Source organism: Ctenopharyngodon idella, chromosome 3, assembly GCF_019924925.1.
Source record: "Ctenopharyngodon idella isolate HZGC_01 chromosome 3, HZGC01, whole genome shotgun sequence".
NCBI classification, from domain to species: Eukaryota; Metazoa; Chordata; class Actinopteri; order Cypriniformes; family Xenocyprididae; genus Ctenopharyngodon; species Ctenopharyngodon idella.
Genome location: NC_067222.1, coordinates 40,881,798 through 40,900,749, shown reverse-complemented (window position 1 = coordinate 40,900,749; position 18,952 = coordinate 40,881,798). Strand labels below are relative to the sequence as shown.

The 18,952-nt window shown below is 35.0% G+C and overlaps 1 protein-coding gene across 2 annotated transcripts in view; it reads left to right on the top strand.

Annotated features, from left to right (window-relative positions):
• prkar1b (protein kinase, cAMP-dependent, regulatory, type I, beta) overlaps window positions 1-18,952 on the top strand; it is a 78,316-nt gene that overhangs the window by 25,184 nt on the left and 34,180 nt on the right. The gene's annotated exons all lie outside the window — the stretch shown is intronic.

The window sequence follows — 18,952 nt, the reverse complement described above, 5'->3', positions numbered from 1 at the left end:
TGAGCACATGGATGGTGTTGAATTTTCAATGAAATCCTTGTAGCAGTCGACACTCAACCATGAGCGCAGACATACAGTCTGAAGCAGAAATGCACAGGTCAGAATGTGACACTGTGAGAGTAAATAAGCTGATTCACTTCCTTGCTGCATGAATGGAAATAACAGTACTGTTCAAAAGTTTGTGTTCAGTAATAGTTTTTGAAAGAAATTAATTCATTTAATCAGCAAAAAATGCATTAAATTGATCAAACATGACTGTAAAGACAGCATTTTATTTCAAATAAATACTGTTTTTTCAAACTTTCTATCAATCAAAGAATCCTGAAATAAATTTATCACCGTTTCCACAAAAATATTAAGCAGCACAACTGTTTTCAACATTGATAATAATACGAAATGTTTCTCAAATCATCATATTAGTATGATTTCTGAAGGATCATGTGACACTGAAGACTAGCGTAATGATGCTGAAAATACAGGTTTACCATCACAGGAATAAATTACATTTTACAATATATTAAAATAGAAAACAGCTATCTTAAATTGTAATAATGTTTCACAATTTTACTGTATTTTCGATCAAATAAATGCAGCCTTGGTGAGCATAAGAGACTTCTTTAAAAAAAAAAAATTGTAACGATATGTTTTGAAAAAATCTTTTACTTTATTTTATTTTGTTTTTAAGAATTGTACTTTCTAAACATTATGCATTGAAATTTTATATCTATCAAAAACATTAAAGTCAGCCTGCAATATTATATTTTCTTTGTTGAATATTATTGCTGAATGTTTATAACAACCTATTAGTGAAAACTGTTTAATGCTTTTTCCTCTGCAGACAGAGTTACTTAATCCAGTGCTAGTTTCTCTAATGTGTGAGTGTGTGTCCTTGTGTTCACATAAAGTAGAGCATGCAGCTGGGGTAATCCACCAATTAAGCAGCGAGTAATGACCCTTCTGGCCTTTGACCCTTGACCTTTGACCCAGCAGCCTCTGCCCTTTGCTCTCATATCCCAGTGCTGATGGACAGTGAACATCTTTGGAAACAACAAAGTGCATCAGATCATTAATGAACTTCTCAGCGAAGCTCCTTGTAATTAAACGGTCATTTCTGAATCTTACAGCATGTGCACATTGCAAGTAAAAACTGTAGTAAGACGTCCTGTTTATTAACCAAGTGTTTTTTAAATAGCACAGCTCATAGTCTATCTGATAGGCCACACACGCAGCAGATGTCTTTTAAGGCGAGTTTATTTTGACCCAGTCTGTTTTAGGCAAAGGAAATGGGGTGCAGAGGAAGTTGCGGGTGACGTAACGCTGCGGCTGTATCGGGTGAACCCAAATCACAGCTTCGGAGCTCAGGCTAATGGAGGACACCTTTGACACTTAGATCTGCCTCATAATCTGCTCAAATGCTCCAGCACCAGGTGGCTGTCAGTTTTCTTTAGATACATGCCCAAATGATGCACTCTTCAGAAGAGTGAGAGATAAACGGATTATAAGAGGGGCTCTTTATGAACGTATGTGGTCTAGACATTAATCATAGGCCATTTTGCTTGTTATTAAACCAAATTTTCATTATGCATGACATCTAAGCCTGCAGAATTATACAGAGCGCTCTATAAATTGAATTTATATGTTTGATATATGAATGAATTCACAAACTTCTCCCTTTCCTTGTGTGCTTGTTTTATTAAATATTTTAGCTTACTCGATGACGCTTTTAATTACCAATGAGGTAGATTTAGCAGAATTAAATTTTATTTTTAGAAATTTGATTCAGATAATTAGTACAAAACTAAGTGCCAGTATTATCTTAGTATTATTTATATGCTGTATACTCTGAGCTTTTATTTTTACATTTTCAGTTTTCATTTTAATTTTAGTTTTAGTAATTTTAATACTTAAACTTAAAGCTGACTTAAAGTGTTAGTTCACCCAAAAATGAAATTTCTGTCATTAATTACTCACCCTCAAGTCGTTCTACACCCGTAAGACCTTTGTTCATCTTCGGAATACCAAATTAAGATATTTTTGATGAAATCCGATGGCTCAGTGATGGCTCATTGACAGCAAGACAATTAACACATTCAATGCCCAGAAAGCTACTAAAGACGTATTTAAAACGGTTCATGTGACTACAGTGGTTCAACCTTAATGTTATGAAGTGACGAGAATACTTTTTGTGTGCCAAAAAAAACAAAATGATGACTTTATTCAACAATATCTAGTGACGGGCGATTTCAAAACACTGCTTCATGAAGCTTTGAAGCTTTACAAATCTTTTGTTTCGAATCAGTGGTTCGGAGCGTATATCAAACTACCAAAGTCACGTGAACTATTAAATTTTCGAAACACTTATGATGTAATGAAGCCTCATTTACTGAAATCACGTGACTTTGGCGGTTTGATACACGCTCTGAACCACTGATTCGAAACAAATGATTCGTAAAGCTTCTAAGCTTCATGAAGCAGTGTTTTGAAATCGCCCAACACGAGATATTGCTGAATAAAGTTGATATTTCGTTTTTTTGGCACACAAAAAGTATTCTCGTCACTTCATAACATTAAGGTTGAACCACTGTAGTCACATGAACTGTTTTAAATATGTCTTTAGTAGCTTTCTGGGCATCTGAAAGTGTTAATTGTCTTGCTGTCAATGAGCCATCACTGAACCATCGGATTTTATCAAAAATATCTTAATTTGTGTTCCAAAGATGAACGAAGGTCTTACAGGTGTGGAACGACATGAGGGTGAGTAATAAATGACAGAAATTTCATTTTTGGGTGAACTAACCCTTTAAATACATACATTCAAGTTGAATTTTATCATCTAATATTTATATTTTATTTTATTTCCCATTTATTTCAGTTACTGACATTTTTAATAGTTTTTAGTTTTAGTTTAGTTTAGTTTTAGTTCCAGTGCTGTTCAGATTTTTCTGAAGAATGATGTTTTTCTGTCCTAATTTCACTTGTCCCATGTTGGGTGGTTGCCAGGGTGTTGTTATGCAGTTGTGAAGGTATTTTGAGTGATTTTATCATGTTGCTATGAGGTTTCTGGGGTGTTTTGATTGGTTGCTTACTATTTCTGACTGTTTTTATCATCAGCCAAGTGAAAATCATAAGTCTGATTGCTTTGAATGAAATGTAGCACAGCCAAAGTTTAATATAATTAGGGTTTCTTAGCAAGTAGAAAAAACGAGGAAATTATACATGATGAAATAGCGATTTTTAAATGTTATTGAAAGAAGTGTCTGATGCTTACCATTGCTGTATTTATTTGTTCAAAAATACAGCAAAAACGGTAATATTGTGAAATATTATCACTATTTAAAATAACTGTTTTCTATGTAAATATATTTTAAAATTTATTTTATTCCTGTGATCAAAGCTGAATTTTCAGCATCATTACTCCAGTCTTCAATGTCACATGATCCTTCAGAAATCATTCTGATATGATGATTTGATGCTCAAGAAACATTTATTTATGCTTAATTGTTTTGTGGAAACTGTGATAAATTTTCAAAAGTTCAAAACAAGAACAGCATTTATTTGAAATAGAAATCTTTTGTAACACTATAAATGTCTTTACTGACCCCAGACTTTTTATCAGTAGTGTAAACTGTCATTCTGAACCCTGCTGGAAACTGAAGACCACACCACAATACCCATGAGACCCTGCAGTTACGCGGTCCATCCTGTAAGAGATGCTGTTTGTCCAATTCAGATGTCCGTGACTCAAGATGATCCACAATCGGACCGGTTCATTTAGTGCCAGACAGCAGAGCGGAGAAAATGAGTGCATGACGTTATATCAATGCTGTACGGTTATCAACACCGTATAATTTGAAGCTGTTATGTTGTTGTGAGCTGTTAAACTCTGGCCCACAGGAAGCTGCGATATTTGGCTGTGATGTGGACCGCTTTTGGGAGGCACTTGACAGCTTCCACACAGGTGTGTTTGCTCTGGCAGCAGCAATGTCGTAATCGCGCTCATACAAACACACACTCTCACCAGGAAGAAGCAGGAAAAGTGGCTGGCTAATGAATAGCCTTAACTGACTTGGCCCGAGGATGTTTGTCTGGGCAGCTATGCAGCAAGTGTGTGTGTGTGTGTGTGTGTGTGTGTCAGTGCAGTGAAGGCTGTCCCCAGCTGGAAGTTTCACCCGTCTTTCTTCCCATGCAGAATTAGTGTGGCAGTTTTACCCCGCATGAGTTACCAGTGCTGTTGTAAAGTGCGTGTCTGTGTGTGGTCAATATTTAGCATAGCTTTGTGCTGTCACAAAGGGAGTTTCTGCTAATGAGGTCAATCGCCACAAGAAGCAGCTCGCTCTCACTCGCTCTCGATCTCCACATTCGTCCTGTTTGCATTCTTTTATATTCCTCTTTTCCATCCTCACTCCCATGTCTTCAGAGCGAGAGTGTTTAATGGGCTGTTTTGGCCCGTCTGGGCCCCCTGACCTGACCCGCTACCACCCACCCGTTCCCTGCCATCCCTCTGGAATTCACTGGAACTGTGTCAGTGAACAATTCTGGAGGAATTTAGAAAATTATTTGGGATGAATGAATGAATAAATAAATAAAAATCAGAAAGAAATGATAATGCAAGGCTAAACTGTATAATCAATTTATAATTCTTGGCTAATACACATACTGTTTTCAAATATTTTTGCCTAAATTTCAAGGGAATATTATGTTAAATCGGCTAAATAAAATTTATTTATTCCAGTATTTCTGAATAAATTTCAGCTCATTATTTATTTATTTATTACTTATTTAAAAATAAATAATAAATAGTTATTTATAGATAAATGACTGTATTTATTTTAAAATTGATTTAATTTTAGCAATAATACAATTATTTATTTAGTTAGTTTGTTATTTACTTGTTCATATATTTTTTTCTTTCCTTATTTATAAATTCATATTTATTTGTTTTTATTTTTAATTATTTAGGTATATATAAATGTTTGAATTTAGTTAGTTAAAGTGCCTTTTAAGATTTTTTTATTGTGACGTTTTGATGACAATTCACAATTATTTACCAAATCATCTTTTTTTTTATTCACAACAAAAAATGTAGAAAATTATCTGGAATAAATAAATAAATAAAAATCAGAAAGAAATGCATATGCAAGGCCAAACTGTATAACCAATTAATTATTCTTGGCAAATACACATGCTGTTTTCATATAATTTTGCATAAATTTCAAGGGAATATTATGTAAATCAGCTAAATAAAATTTCTTTATTCCGGTACTTATGAATAAATTTCAGCTCATTATTTATTTATTTATTTTAAATAATAAATATGCACTTATTTATAGATAAATACATGTATGTATTTATTTTAAAATTGATTTAATTTCAGCAGTAATTAAATTATTCATTTATTTAGTTCGTTTTTTTATTTACTTGTTCAAATATTTTTTATTTTCTTATTTATAAATTTATATTTGTTTGTTTTATTTTTACATTTTTTTATTTATTTATAAATGTTTGTATTTAGTTAGTCAGTTTATTACTCAATTTACTTATTTTTATTCATTTACGTATTTATGAATTTATATTTATTTATTTATTTATTTTTATAAATGTGTATAGTAATCTCAGTGATTTACTTATTTTTATTTATTTACTTATTTATGAATTTATATTTGTTTTATTTATAAATGTATATATTAGTTAATCAGTTATTTTTTATTTACGTATAAATGTAATTTTTTTTTATAAATAAATATGTATTTATTTTAAAAATGTATTTCATTTTCTTATTTGCTAATATTAAAATTGTTTTCTATATTGTAATTCAGCACTTATCTGCCTCTCTGTTCTCTAGAGATTGGCGTCTGCCATTGAAAAAACCCATGCCAGTCAAGCACTACTTCAGTGTCCAGGTGACTGAAAGTGAATGACTCAGAATAATCAGCAGAAGCTGGAACTGTCCACTGTTGTCTAAATTTGTTCCAGTTAATGCAATTCCAGCACTTTTAGGCCTCTTTTCCTCTGGTCTCCTCCTGTGAGCAGTGTAAACAGCCTTTCCCGTAAACACTGGACAAAAGGGGGTGAGATATTTGTGCTGAGCTTTCCTCTTCAAACACATCTCTCCTTTTCCTCTGCTGGAAATAGAGAAACAAATGATTCCAAGACAGACAGCACTTCCTGTGAAATGTCAGACACTTTAGTTTGCTTTGGAATTTTTTTTTTATGTTGTTTTTATTTCCTTTGTGAGTGTGTGTAGGTGAGACGGTCAGCCTTGTGATCTGGACATGTGAGAAAGACAGAGCCTCTGTCCTGTCAACACTTTTCGTCTTTCCTTTTTTCCCCCTGTGGTTCAAAAGGGAGGCTCTCATGAAGAAATTCCAGGTTATGTTTCACCTCAAAATCAAAAGAAAAAATAAGAAATTACATTTTGAATGTGGAAAATTAAGCCTATTTTTTGCTTTTTTTACATTTTCATCTTTCTTTGGTGTGTAATGAGCATGAAATGTTTGAGCATGAAAAAGATCTTCAAAGTTACAAAGTCACTCCAAAGGGAGTTATTCTCTATATCAGTGCGCACACTGTTTCTGAACTCCCTGAAACTCCTCGACTGTAGTCTTGAGTTTTCTTTCGGGAATGAACACGTCACAATATTCCCACACCTAAAGCATACACAAAATAAAGTTGGTTGAGTTGTAGTGTGTTGAAACTCGCAGTTATGGTATGGGGCATGACATTTCCCAAACATGCTCAAAGCGGTTGGCCAATCACAACACTCTGGTCCAGCTGACCAATCAGAGCACATTGTGTTTTTCAGAAGGAGGGACTTCATAGAGACTCAAACTAAACAGAGCATTACTGACAGCCTGGGAAGAGAGGTGCTGCAACAATGTACGATATGGGGAAAATAATTTTTTTTGAACATTCAACCATGAAAACCTATTCAAGTAGACTCATGAACAAAATCAACACTTTGTAAAAGGGCATAATATGACCTCTTTATAAAACGGTTAGTTCCTGTCCTTGATTCTGATTGGTCATGATAAAACACGGCTATGACTTCTTCACCCAACGGTTCTGTGTATCACTACACAACACCCTTAGCAACCACTCTTAGCAACGTAAACTGTATGTTCTCAATTGATATTGTTCATTGAAGCTTACTGTATTATTTAGAAGATTATTGTGAGAAAAAGATTTATTACCTGCATTCAGATTTAGCATTTTCCTTCAGGTCAGTCCTATGTTCATAATAAAATGTTTAAATGTCCGATGTATTATCTTGTCCTTTTAACAGTTAAGGGGTTTTCCCATGACTGACAGCGCTAGTCAAAGCATTTGTCAGTTGCGTCTTGTACCGTGTTCACAACAATTCAGTATTTCAATATAAAAGTCTTCGCTACTGACTGACTCACTCATAAAGACAGTCTTTGCTGCCATCTAATGGCGTAATAATGTAACTTCTGTTGCTGTTCACGGTCAGGAACTATTTTTTTCCGGCGGAAGGAAGGCTTTTAGTAAGAGTTTACTTTATGAAAGTTGCATTGTTACGTATTCTTGGCTTTAATATTTGTATTGTGTGGTAACTATTATAAAAGCAATAAGGTACGAGAGGCTGTGCTGTATCGTGAATAAATCACGGCTGAAGGGCACGACAGGCACGACACAAAGCGGACGACACGAAGCAGACTTACTTAAGTACCTTTTAAGAATTTGTTTTTTATTTTGACGTTTTGATGACAATTCAACACAATTATTCCCAAATTATCTGACAAAAAACAACAACAATTAAGCAATTAAAAACAGTTAAAACTTGGATAATTCTTGTGAGATTCGCGCACTGAATAATTTTTTATTTTTGAACACTTGTACTTCAACAGAGAGAGAGAAATATTTGCTTGTAAGAGAGAGGCTAAGAGGTTAAAGATCCATAACCCAAATGCTGTAGGTTCAAACCTTAGAAGAGAAAAACCTCAAAAAAAAAGTAGAAATGTACATTTTAAAGAAAAAGTTTACTTCATACTACTTTTAATCAGCTATATCGAAGACATGTAATTGGCATAGAATACAAATATGAGAATTTCCTCAGTTGATTTATTGACCTTTTTTTTGGACATTGTCATAATCTGTTACTTTTTAACTTGATAATGTGTGCCAAATATGTAAGGATAAACAAACGCTTAGTATCAATCTAATTTTTCCATTTTGCAATATCATACTGACTTGGCAGGTCAGATTGCTCAGATGTTGATCTTTCATATCTCAGGAGAATTAATGTAGGTTTGACCAAGTATCAACATTGTCTTAAATTTACCTTAAATTCCTTAGGAGAAATAAAGTCAATTGTTCAATCAAACAAACAAACAAACAAAAAAAATCAATCAATTGTTGACATACAGTGAAACTACCATTCAAAAGTTTGGGGTCAGCAAGATTATTAAATGTTTTGGAATGAAGTCCACCAAGACTGTATATTTATTTGATCAAAAATTTGTGATTGTGAAATACTACTACCAAATGTTTTCTGTTGTTTCTATTGAGATTCTATTGAGACTTTGAATAAAAGTCTCCGTTTGCTCTACTTTTAATCTCACTGGTGTCATGTTTATTTTCTTTTGTATGACGAAGCTTAACAGTGGATTCAACTGTCTTAAACTGACAATTATTACCATTGTTTCTCCTTCCCTCCATCTCACTCTGTCTCTCTTTTCCTCTGGCTTCCTCCTGTTGTTCTGCTGTCTTTCCTCCCTCCCAAACATTCCTGCATTCTTTCTTTTTCCTGCCTCAAAGCCCAGTGTCTACTTCAGCTGGCTTTCCTCAATGTGTGAGGTGTTTTTGTGTGTGTTTTGTGCAGGATTAGGTCGTCGCATTCGTTGGAGCTGCATTTAACCTCTAATACTGATGCTTGCCTCAGCAACACTATAAATATTCATTCATTCTGCTTTTAAGAGGCTGATTAAATGACATTTAAGAGACGTGTCTGACAGTATCATAATCATTCAAGCATTACTCCATTGGCTTGAATTCAGTGTGGGTGTCACTGTCGATGAATCCATCCATCACTGAAGACAGACAGACAAACAGGGAGATAGACAGACGTATAGACTAGACAGATAGACTGCATACTTCGAGCTCAGACAGACAGATGGATCCCAAAGGAAAAAGTGTGTCCAAAACAGCTGCGATGTTACACATAAAAACACGTAGCTCGCGGCCAATTAAACTGGGTTTTCCCTGCCTCATAGCAACCCTCTGCCGTGTGGATAAACAGATCTGCACTTCTGCTCCTCATGATTGATAAGAGCAGCATGTGTGTGTGTGCGTTTATATATGTTTATGTTAGTGGGTGTGCTTTTTTCCACCCTACAGTGATACTGATACAGTGAAATCACTGATAATCCCGAGCGAAGCTGTTAATGAGGCTTTATCAGTCTGACTTTGTCCCTTTCTCTCTGTCACAGATGCCATTGCTTGTGAAACAAGGTCAGCACTTCATAAACACATTCGCATTTGGACATTTTGGCGTTTTGTCCCTGAGAATTGTAGAGTTGTTTCTGTAGCATGAATTAAGAGGCACAAACGTTTGGGCTCAGTAACATTTTTTTTTTAAAGGAAATTAATACTTTTATTCAGGAAGAATGCATGAAGTTGACATTATAATGTTAAAAATAACTTCTATTTCAAATAAGTGCTGTTCTTTTGAACTTTCTGTTAATCAAAGAGTCCTGAAAAATGTGTTCAACATTAAAGGGTTAGTTCACCCAAAAATGAAAATTTTGTCATTAATTACTCACCCTCATGTCGTTCCACACCCGTAAGACCTTCATTCATCTTCAGAACACAAATTAAGATATTTTTGATAAAATCCGATGGCTCAGTGAGGCCTCCATTGCCAGCAAGATAATTAACACTTTCAATGCCCAGAAAGCTACTAAAGACATATTTAAAACAGTTCATGTGACTACAGTGGTTCAACCTTAATATTATGAAGTGACGAGAATACTTTTTGTGTTCCAAAAAAACAAAATAATGACAATATTTAGTGATGGCCAATTTCAAAACACTTCTTCATGAAGCTTCGAAGCTTTACAAATCTTTTGTTTCAAATCAGTGGTTCGGAGCACCAAAGTCACGTGGTTTCAGTAAACGAGGCTTCGTTACATCATAAGTGTTTCGAAATTTCAATAGTTCACGTGTCTTTGGTAGTTTGATATACGCTCCGAACTACTGATTCAAAACAAAAGATTCGTAAAGCTTCGAAGCTTCATGAAGCAGTGTTTTGAAATTGCCCATCACTAGATATTGTTGAATAAAGTTATTTTGTTTTTTTTTTGGCACACAAAAAGTATTCTCGTCGCTTCATAATATTAAGGTTAAACCACTGTAGTCACATGAACTGTTTTAAATATGTCTTTAGTAGCTTTCTGGGCATCTGAAAGTGTTAATTATCTTGCTGGCAATGCAGGCCTCATTGAGCCATCGGATTTCATCAAAAATATCTTAATTTGTGTTCTGAAGATGAACGAAGGTCTTACGGGTGTGGAACTACATTAGGGTGAGTAATTAATGACAGAATTTTCATTTTTGGATAAACTAACCCTTTAACTGTGTTTCCATCCAAAGTTGCGAATTTAACTTGTGTGCAAAATTGGAAAGTTGCATAAAACATTTGCGAATAAAGCACTGTTTCCATCCAGTGAGTCGAAGAGAACAAAATCGTCAATTCCTGATAAACTGGCGTTAAATATCACTAAGAAAAATGGAAGTTGCTGCAGTAGAAGCTACTGTATTTAATAATTTTCGTATATAATAAATTACTTGAGCCTCAGAGCACGCAGACGAAACATAATAAACGCTGTCATGTTATCTTGCATTCAGATGCAGGTGTTTGTGAACGCAATAGTGTGAGAGGCTTCTGGGAGGGAATTATACTGAACCACTTTGACGACAGACTTTGCTCAGGCATTACAGAATAACCAAAAACAGCATTTCAGATGCTGTGCAACGCGATCGGTCAGCTGGTTGGTCCAGCTATGCCGTGCCATCGCAAAGTCACGTCTTTTTTGATGTGCATCAAGGAATTTATTCAGTAAAAGTGTTTCCATCGTAGTTTATGTGCATGTTTTCGTATCGCATAAAAATTTATTCTACTCATTTTATACGCATTTTTAGAATTTATGCACATCTTGGCGTTTCCATCCAGCGTTTTTTATGCGATATCCCAAAATGTGCATAAAATAGGTGGATGGAAACATAGCTATTGATAATGTTTCAAGAAATGTTTCTTGAGCATCAAATCATCATATTAGAATGATTTCTGAAGGATCATGTGACACTGAAGACTGGAGTAATGATGCTGAAAATTCAGCTTTGATCACAGGAATAAATTACATTTTAATACATATTACAATAGAAAAATTCCATTTAAATTGTAATAATATTTCACAAAATTATAGATTAAAAAAAAAAAACATAAAAAAAAAAAATTACCAACCCCAAACTTTTGAAAAGTAATGTAAAATAATTAAAATAAACACATCCTGTCATGAAATGCATTTTGTTTATTCAAATGTAATGAAATCATGAAATACTGTAGTTTGTGTCACCTAATTTATTTTGCCTACAAACTTTGACTTGGCAACCCCATATGCTTCAACCATAAAGCGATTCTTTTAAGTGATTCAATCCTTGTTTTTTTTCTGAATATACAGGTGCTGGTCATATAATTAGAATATCGTGAAAAAGTTCATTTTTTTATTGTAAATTATTTTAAAAAATGAAACTTTCATATATTCTAGATTCCCTACATGTAAAGTAAAACATTTCAAAAGTTTTTTTTTGTAAATTTGTTGATTAGAGCGTACAGCTAATGAAAGTCCAAAATCCAGTATCTCAAAATATTAGAATATTTACATTTGAGTTTCATTAAATGACCATCCCTACAGTATAAAATCCAGGTATCTTTTGTTTTTTGAAACCACACTAATGGGGAAGACTGCTGACTTGGCAATGGTCCAGGAGACAATCATTGACACCCTCCACAAAGAGAGTAAGTCACAGAAGGTCATTACTGAATGGGGTGGCTGTTTACAGAGTGAAATATCAAAGCATATTAAATGCAAAGTTGACTGGAAGGAAGAAATTGGGTAGGCAAAGGTACACAAGCAACAGGGATGACCGCAAGCTTGACAATACTGTCAAGTAAAGCCGATTCAAACACTTGGGAGAGCTTCACAATGAGTAGAATGAAGCCGGAGTCAGCACATCAAGAGTCACCACACTCAGACATCTTCAGGAAAAGGACTACCAAGCCACTTCTGAACCAGAGACAATGTCAGAAGCATCTTACCTGGGCTAAGGAGAAAAAGAACTGGACAGTGAACAGTGGTCGAAAGTCCTCTTTTCAGATAAAAGTCAATTTTGCATTTCATGTTGAAATCATGGTCCCAGAGTCTGAAGGAAGACTGGAGAGGCACAGAATCCAAACTGCTTGAAGTCTAGTGTGAAGTTTCTGAAGTCAATAATGATTTGGGGGGGGCGTGACGTCTGCTGGTGTTGGTCCATTGTGTTTTATCAAGTGCAAAGTCAATGCAGCCATCTTCCAGGAGATTTTGAAGCACTTTATGCTTCCATCTGCTGACAAGCTTTATGGAGATGCTGATTTCCTTTTCCAGCAGGACTTTAGCACCTGCCCACAGTGCAAAAACCACTTCCAAGTGGTTTGCTGACCATGATATTACTGTGCTTTATTGGCCAGCCAATATGCCTGACCTGAATCTATGGGATATTTTCAAGAGAAAGATGAGAAACAGTCGATCCAACAATATACAGATGATCTGAAGGCTCAATAGTGCCTCAGCAGTGCCACAGGCTGATCACTTCCATGCCACACTTCACTGATGCAGTAATTTGGGCTAGGAGCAAGTCATTTGCTGTAATATGTCCTGCCGATCAAGTATTGAGTGCACAAAAGAACATACTTTAAAGAACTTTAACTTTTCTGTTTTGCAAATCCATTTTTTGATTGATTTTAGGAAATATTCTAATATTTTGAAATACTGGATTTTGGACTTTCATGAGCTGTACGCTCTAATCATCAAAATTTAAAAAAAAAACTTTTGAAATGTTTTACTTTACATGTAGGGAATCTAGAATACATGAAAGTTTCATTTTTAAAAATAATTTATAATAAAAAAATGAACTTTTTGATGATATTCTAATTATATGACCAGCACCTGTACATGTCCAAATAGAGTCATAAAGAGTGGACAGTAAACAGTTTATATGTGAATATAAACAGTTACATTCACATATAAACTCTGATCAGTGAACATACATAGAGTTTTGGGAGAATGGACTGAATAGAGGGACAGATTTCACTGGAGAATAGAGGAGACAACGGAGAATAGAGGGACAGAAATCTCTCAGATTTCACTAAAGTTTCATGGGTTTGGAACGACATGAGGGTGAGTAATTGATGACAGAATTTTCATTTTTGGGTGAACTAACCCTTTAACGCTGAGTGTGTAGCAGCTTCAACTTGCACATGAAGCATACTGTAAACACCCAGAGGACACACTGACATTCTGGGTGTGATCGTCATAATCAGATGGTCTGAACCAGACATTCCTCTTTTTCTGATGTGACTTCATTGATGATTAAGTAAAAGTTACGCCATTCAAGTGTTAAAGGGAGAGATCGCCAAAAAAAAAAAAAAAAAAGAGAGAGAGAACCTTTTGTCATCATTTGCTCACCCAAATTTTATTTTTGTCAGTTGGCTCCAAAACATCCTTTACCTCAGCTTCTTAAGGAAACGTACACATTTTAATCTTGATATCATATATGGCTTTTACTGTCTAACTGCTGAAGAGTTTGTTCCTTTGCTTGCAGCTGTGTTTTTCTCTTGACGTTTACAAGTGTAAGGCAGGCTCAGGCTTGTGTGGACAAATAAAGGAGACCTAATGTTGGTGCTTTTAACACTTTCCCTTTGAACGTGTGAGAATCAATTAAAGAAGAAAAGAAGGGGTGATGATTTAGGAGCCTCATTAGATTTTGTGGTCACACGTATGCACATGAAAACATTCATTTACAGACCACTGTGCAGACGCTCAATGTCATCTCATGTCTTCCCTCATATGATTCAGATGACCCTAAATGGCATGTAAAAAAACAACACAAACTGTGATTGGTGGCTTCAGTCAGTCTCTTCTTGTCTAAAGCAATTATTGACCAATAAGCTGTAAACTAGACCAAATTCTTGGACTGTTTTATATTAATAGAAATAACATTATAAATGCCTTTACTGTCATTTTTTATCAATTTAATGCATGAATTAAAGTATGAAATTCTTAAAAAGAAAAATCGCTACATTGGCAGTACATCATTAAACAAAACGTCTTCTCTAACACCCAGCAGCTGATCAGCCAGTGATTCATTGACCACAGTGAACGTCACTCGTTTGATCGGTTTGTGGTTTTTGGATGTGAACTGTGAATATTCAGGCTTTTCCCATAAGACTGCGCACTACTCATCATACACCATCTCTTCAACATCCACATTGACACATCTCATGTTCTTCGATGTATCCCACTCCCCTCTAATCTCTTTCTCAACCCCTCAATGTGTTTTATCACTTATATTTTCTGACTCTTACTCAAACTCATCAACCTTTCCTCCTCCCACACGTTTGTAGACAGGTTCAGACGAAGCCCCTGTTCCCTCTCATGTTGCTGTCGAACTCTCCAGTTTTTAATTCCTTCCCCTGCTCAAAACACCAGCTTATGTTGGTCAAGACTGGTTTATGCACATTAGTGCCAGTATATCCGGTGGACCCTACTTTGAAGATAGTCAACTATGGTCTATTTGACCCTGGTGCTCTTGCAGGTTAAAATAACCTTGTAGGGGCACCAGAATCCAAAACATAGTAGCTAAGTTTCCATCCACCTATTTTTATGTGCATTTTAGGATATTGCATTAAAAAAAAAGCTGGAAGGAAATGCCAAAATGCACATAAATTTTAAAAATGCGCACATAAAACTTATGCACTTAATTGAGTTGGACAAACTTTTTATCCGTTAAGAAAACATGCGCACAAACTACGATGGAATAAATTTGTCAATGTGCATCAAAAAAGACTAGACTTTGTGATGGGACGGCATAACTGGACTAACCAGTGAACCGATCCTGTTGCACAGCATCTGAAATGCTGTTCTGGTTGAAATGCCTGAGCAAAGTCTGTCGTCAAAGTGGTTCAGTATAATTACCTCCCAGAAATGTCTTACATGACTGTGTTCCCAAAACACCAGGCATCCGCCTCCGAAAGCAAGATAACTACATTGCATTTCGTCTGCATGCTCTGAAGTGCAAGTGATTTATTATATATGAAATTATTATATAGTGGCTTCTCCTACTGCAGCAAATTCCATTTTTCGAAGTGATATTTAGCGCCACTTTATCAGGAAGTGACAAATTTGTTCTCTTTGGCTCACTGGATGGATATTCCAATTTAGGTTAAATTCGCAACTTTGGATGGAAACACAGCTAATGATGCAGTCTTTGATATCCCACAATCCTATGTGCACTTCAACAGTTGGTGAAAAGAATAAAAATGGCTTTTATTTCAACTTATGGCTTAATTTCTGCCAAGAAATAAGCATTGGTTATTAAATATTTGCTTGCTTATGTCCAATCATTTGACTATATTAATTTTTTGTCCCACCTGTTTAATTTCACATGACATGACTCGTATTCGATATCTGTGTTTACATCAGTCTCCCACCCTAACTAGAATTATTCAATCTCTATACATGTTTAGACATATGTCAGATGTCCAGATATTGGATATGTACACTACTGTTCAAAAGTCTGGGGTAAGATTTGTCAGTGTTTTTGAAAGAGTCTCTTATACTCACCAAGACTACATTTATTTGATCAAAAATACAGTAAAACCGTAATATTGTGAAATATTAACATTATTTAAAATAACTTTTTTCTATGTTAATATATTTTTAAATATAATTTATTCCTGTGATGTCTTACTCCAGTCTTCGGTGTCACATGATCCTTCAGAAATCATTCTAAAATGATGATTTGATGCATTTCTTATTATTATCAATGTTGAAAACAGTTGTGCTGCTTCATATTTTTGTGAAAACAATGATACTTTTTTTTCAGGATTCTTTGATGAATAGAAAGTTAAAAAAGAACAGCAATCATTTGAAATAGAAATCTTTTGTAACATTATAAATGTCTTTACTGTGATTTTTTTTTTTTTTTTTTTTGATCAATTTAATGTTTTTTGCTGAAAAAATAATTAATGTCTTTCACAAAGAAGAAAGAAGTTTCCCAGAAGTACCCCAAACTTTTGAATCAGTAGTTTGTTTCTGGAGACTTGAACCAATGACCTTGCCGTTGCTAGCACCACTAGTTGAGCTATAAGAGCTTTCTTTCGTCCTCCAACCTTACAGTACTTCTCAGACACTTCCCACCCACTCACCCTTTCTCAAATTTAAGATCAATCTCACCACCGCTCATCACCAGCCACCTTCTCAATCCCTTTCCCCTCCCTTTACCTCAAGACTTCTCTGATCTTTCCTCCATCTGACATCATACTCCATGACATCACACTTTGAGTTTAACCATTCTGGTTCATTTAATGGCTACTCACAGCACTGTTTTAACCACTTTACCTCACTGAAATAGCCGCGGTTCAGTTCTCCAGGGAGCCATCATCATCATCTCCCACTGAAATCGTAAGTCTCGTAACGCCGCGGGGTTGTGAATGGGTTTGAGTGCCGGGGAATCCCCGCAGCCAGACAACTGATGAGAGCTCTCATGGTGGAACGTTTTAAATAAACATCCTTTACACTCAGTAAACTTCTAAAACCAAGTGCTTGTGACTGAAGACCACCTACCAGATGCTCCATTATTTGCTCTCAAGACTGGAATATGAGCTTCAATGCCTCTAATCATTGCATTACTGTTTTCTCTGAAGTACAATGCATGCAATTACTTTTATATTCACAAATATGAACTCAAAGGAATTCATTTTAACAACTGCTTGCTGCTCCTACATGTTTTGTTTGCCTCAGTTGCATTATTAGTGGTGTTTGCTAATGCCACTATTGGTAATACATGGGTTAGGGATTTGTTCAATTTGAAAAATTTAATTAAATCTACAGCTATTAAATCATATATTAAATAAAGTTGAAATAAAATTGTTAGATGAAAAACGTACACTTAAAAAAATCTACATTTTATAGAACAGGGCTCCAGACTGCGACCAAATGGTCACATTTTGCGACCTTTTTCCTTGCTGGTGTGAGTAAATTTTGTTAGAGATCACACTGGTGTGAACACCACGTTGCACAACTGATAAGAGCTAAAATTTCTGTTGCATATGAAAAACATCAAACGGCAAATGAAATGAAAGCAGAATGCACTAGGGCTGGGACAATAAAGCTATGCATTGCGAATCGGGAAATTATTCTGGATTAATTCTAAAATTTCTGAATGCATCGCAATTTTCTCTTGTATTGATTCTGAGCTTAGTTTTTAACAACAGATGGCACTGCGTGCTTTAGAAACAGCCGTACTCTGCTTGCTTCCAATTCCTTACACACACCACTTGAACCTTCTGTAAAATAATCATTCATAAAGTTCAAAAAGGTTGAAGCGAATTACAAGGGTGTTTGCAGTATGCTGTTTACATTAATCTTTCACTATAAAAGCATTCTGAGGTGCAAGTACATAGCCAAAGGCACGAGCGCTCTTCTTCATGAGCATTTGAGTGTGCGGTTAAAACTAGCCTAGAGTGCCATCTGCTGTTAAAAACTAAGCTCAGAAACGATTTGTAAGAGAATCGCGATGCATTGGGAAAATCTCAGAATCGATCCATGAATCGCGATGCATTGATTTATTATCCCAGCCCTAAAACAAACCCGGGCTTCTCGTTTGAGCTGTGCAGTGCGATCAGCTTGGACAAATACAGAGCAGCGCAAGCTCAGAACAGGTTTACTCGCGGGCTGATCTCGAACACGTGACACTGTTACTGCACAGTGCTGAGAGATCCAGTGAGAAAGCGTTTGAATTTGCCACAGTATTAATAACATTGCAGCTAGATCTAGTGAGAAGTATTAAAATTTGGCACGGAATTCTCTGTTATAAATCATATCACATCAAATAATGCTAATGTGGAAACCAGGAGAAACTTTGTGCCATGAATGAACAAGTTACAGAAGGCTTTTCAGTCCACAAATCACCAATATTTACCATGGATTTAATGTAACACTTACTGTAACCATGGTATTGTGGCAGAAATAATCGAATTTTCATTTTAGGGTTCATACAACTTTTTGAGAGTGAAATTCAAGCACTTTTCAAGGACTTTCAAGTGCTTCACACTATTTCCAGCACTTCAAAGCTCTAAATATTATCCAATTTAAATATTTTAATGTAATGACAAAAAAAAAAATCTCTATAATTAGGTATTTACATATTACTGTTGTTTATAAAAGTTAATTTTATCTGCATCTCAACTCAAGGTGAGTGCTTTACTCTCAAATGTGCATTTCCAAGAAATAAACATTTCCAAGAAATAAACATGTAACATTATTTGTTACTGCACTTATTAATGCAAAACAATAGTCATTTTATGCTTAAATTACCTTTATGACTAAAAATCCCCCCAACCCCCAGCGCTACCACTGCTCTCAAATATATTGCATTAAAGTTAGTCTGGAGCCCTGTAGAAGTACAGAAGTTATTTTATAGAAGTACTAAATTACTAAAACTGAAATAAGCGAAATAGAACTAAACAAGCTAAATGTTTTTTAAAGCTAAATATAAAAAAAAAAATAATAAAAATGACAAAGCACAACAAAATGACTAAAAATTAAACTTAAATTACAATAAAAACTGAAAATATACACAATATATATATATATATATATATAATATAAACACTAAT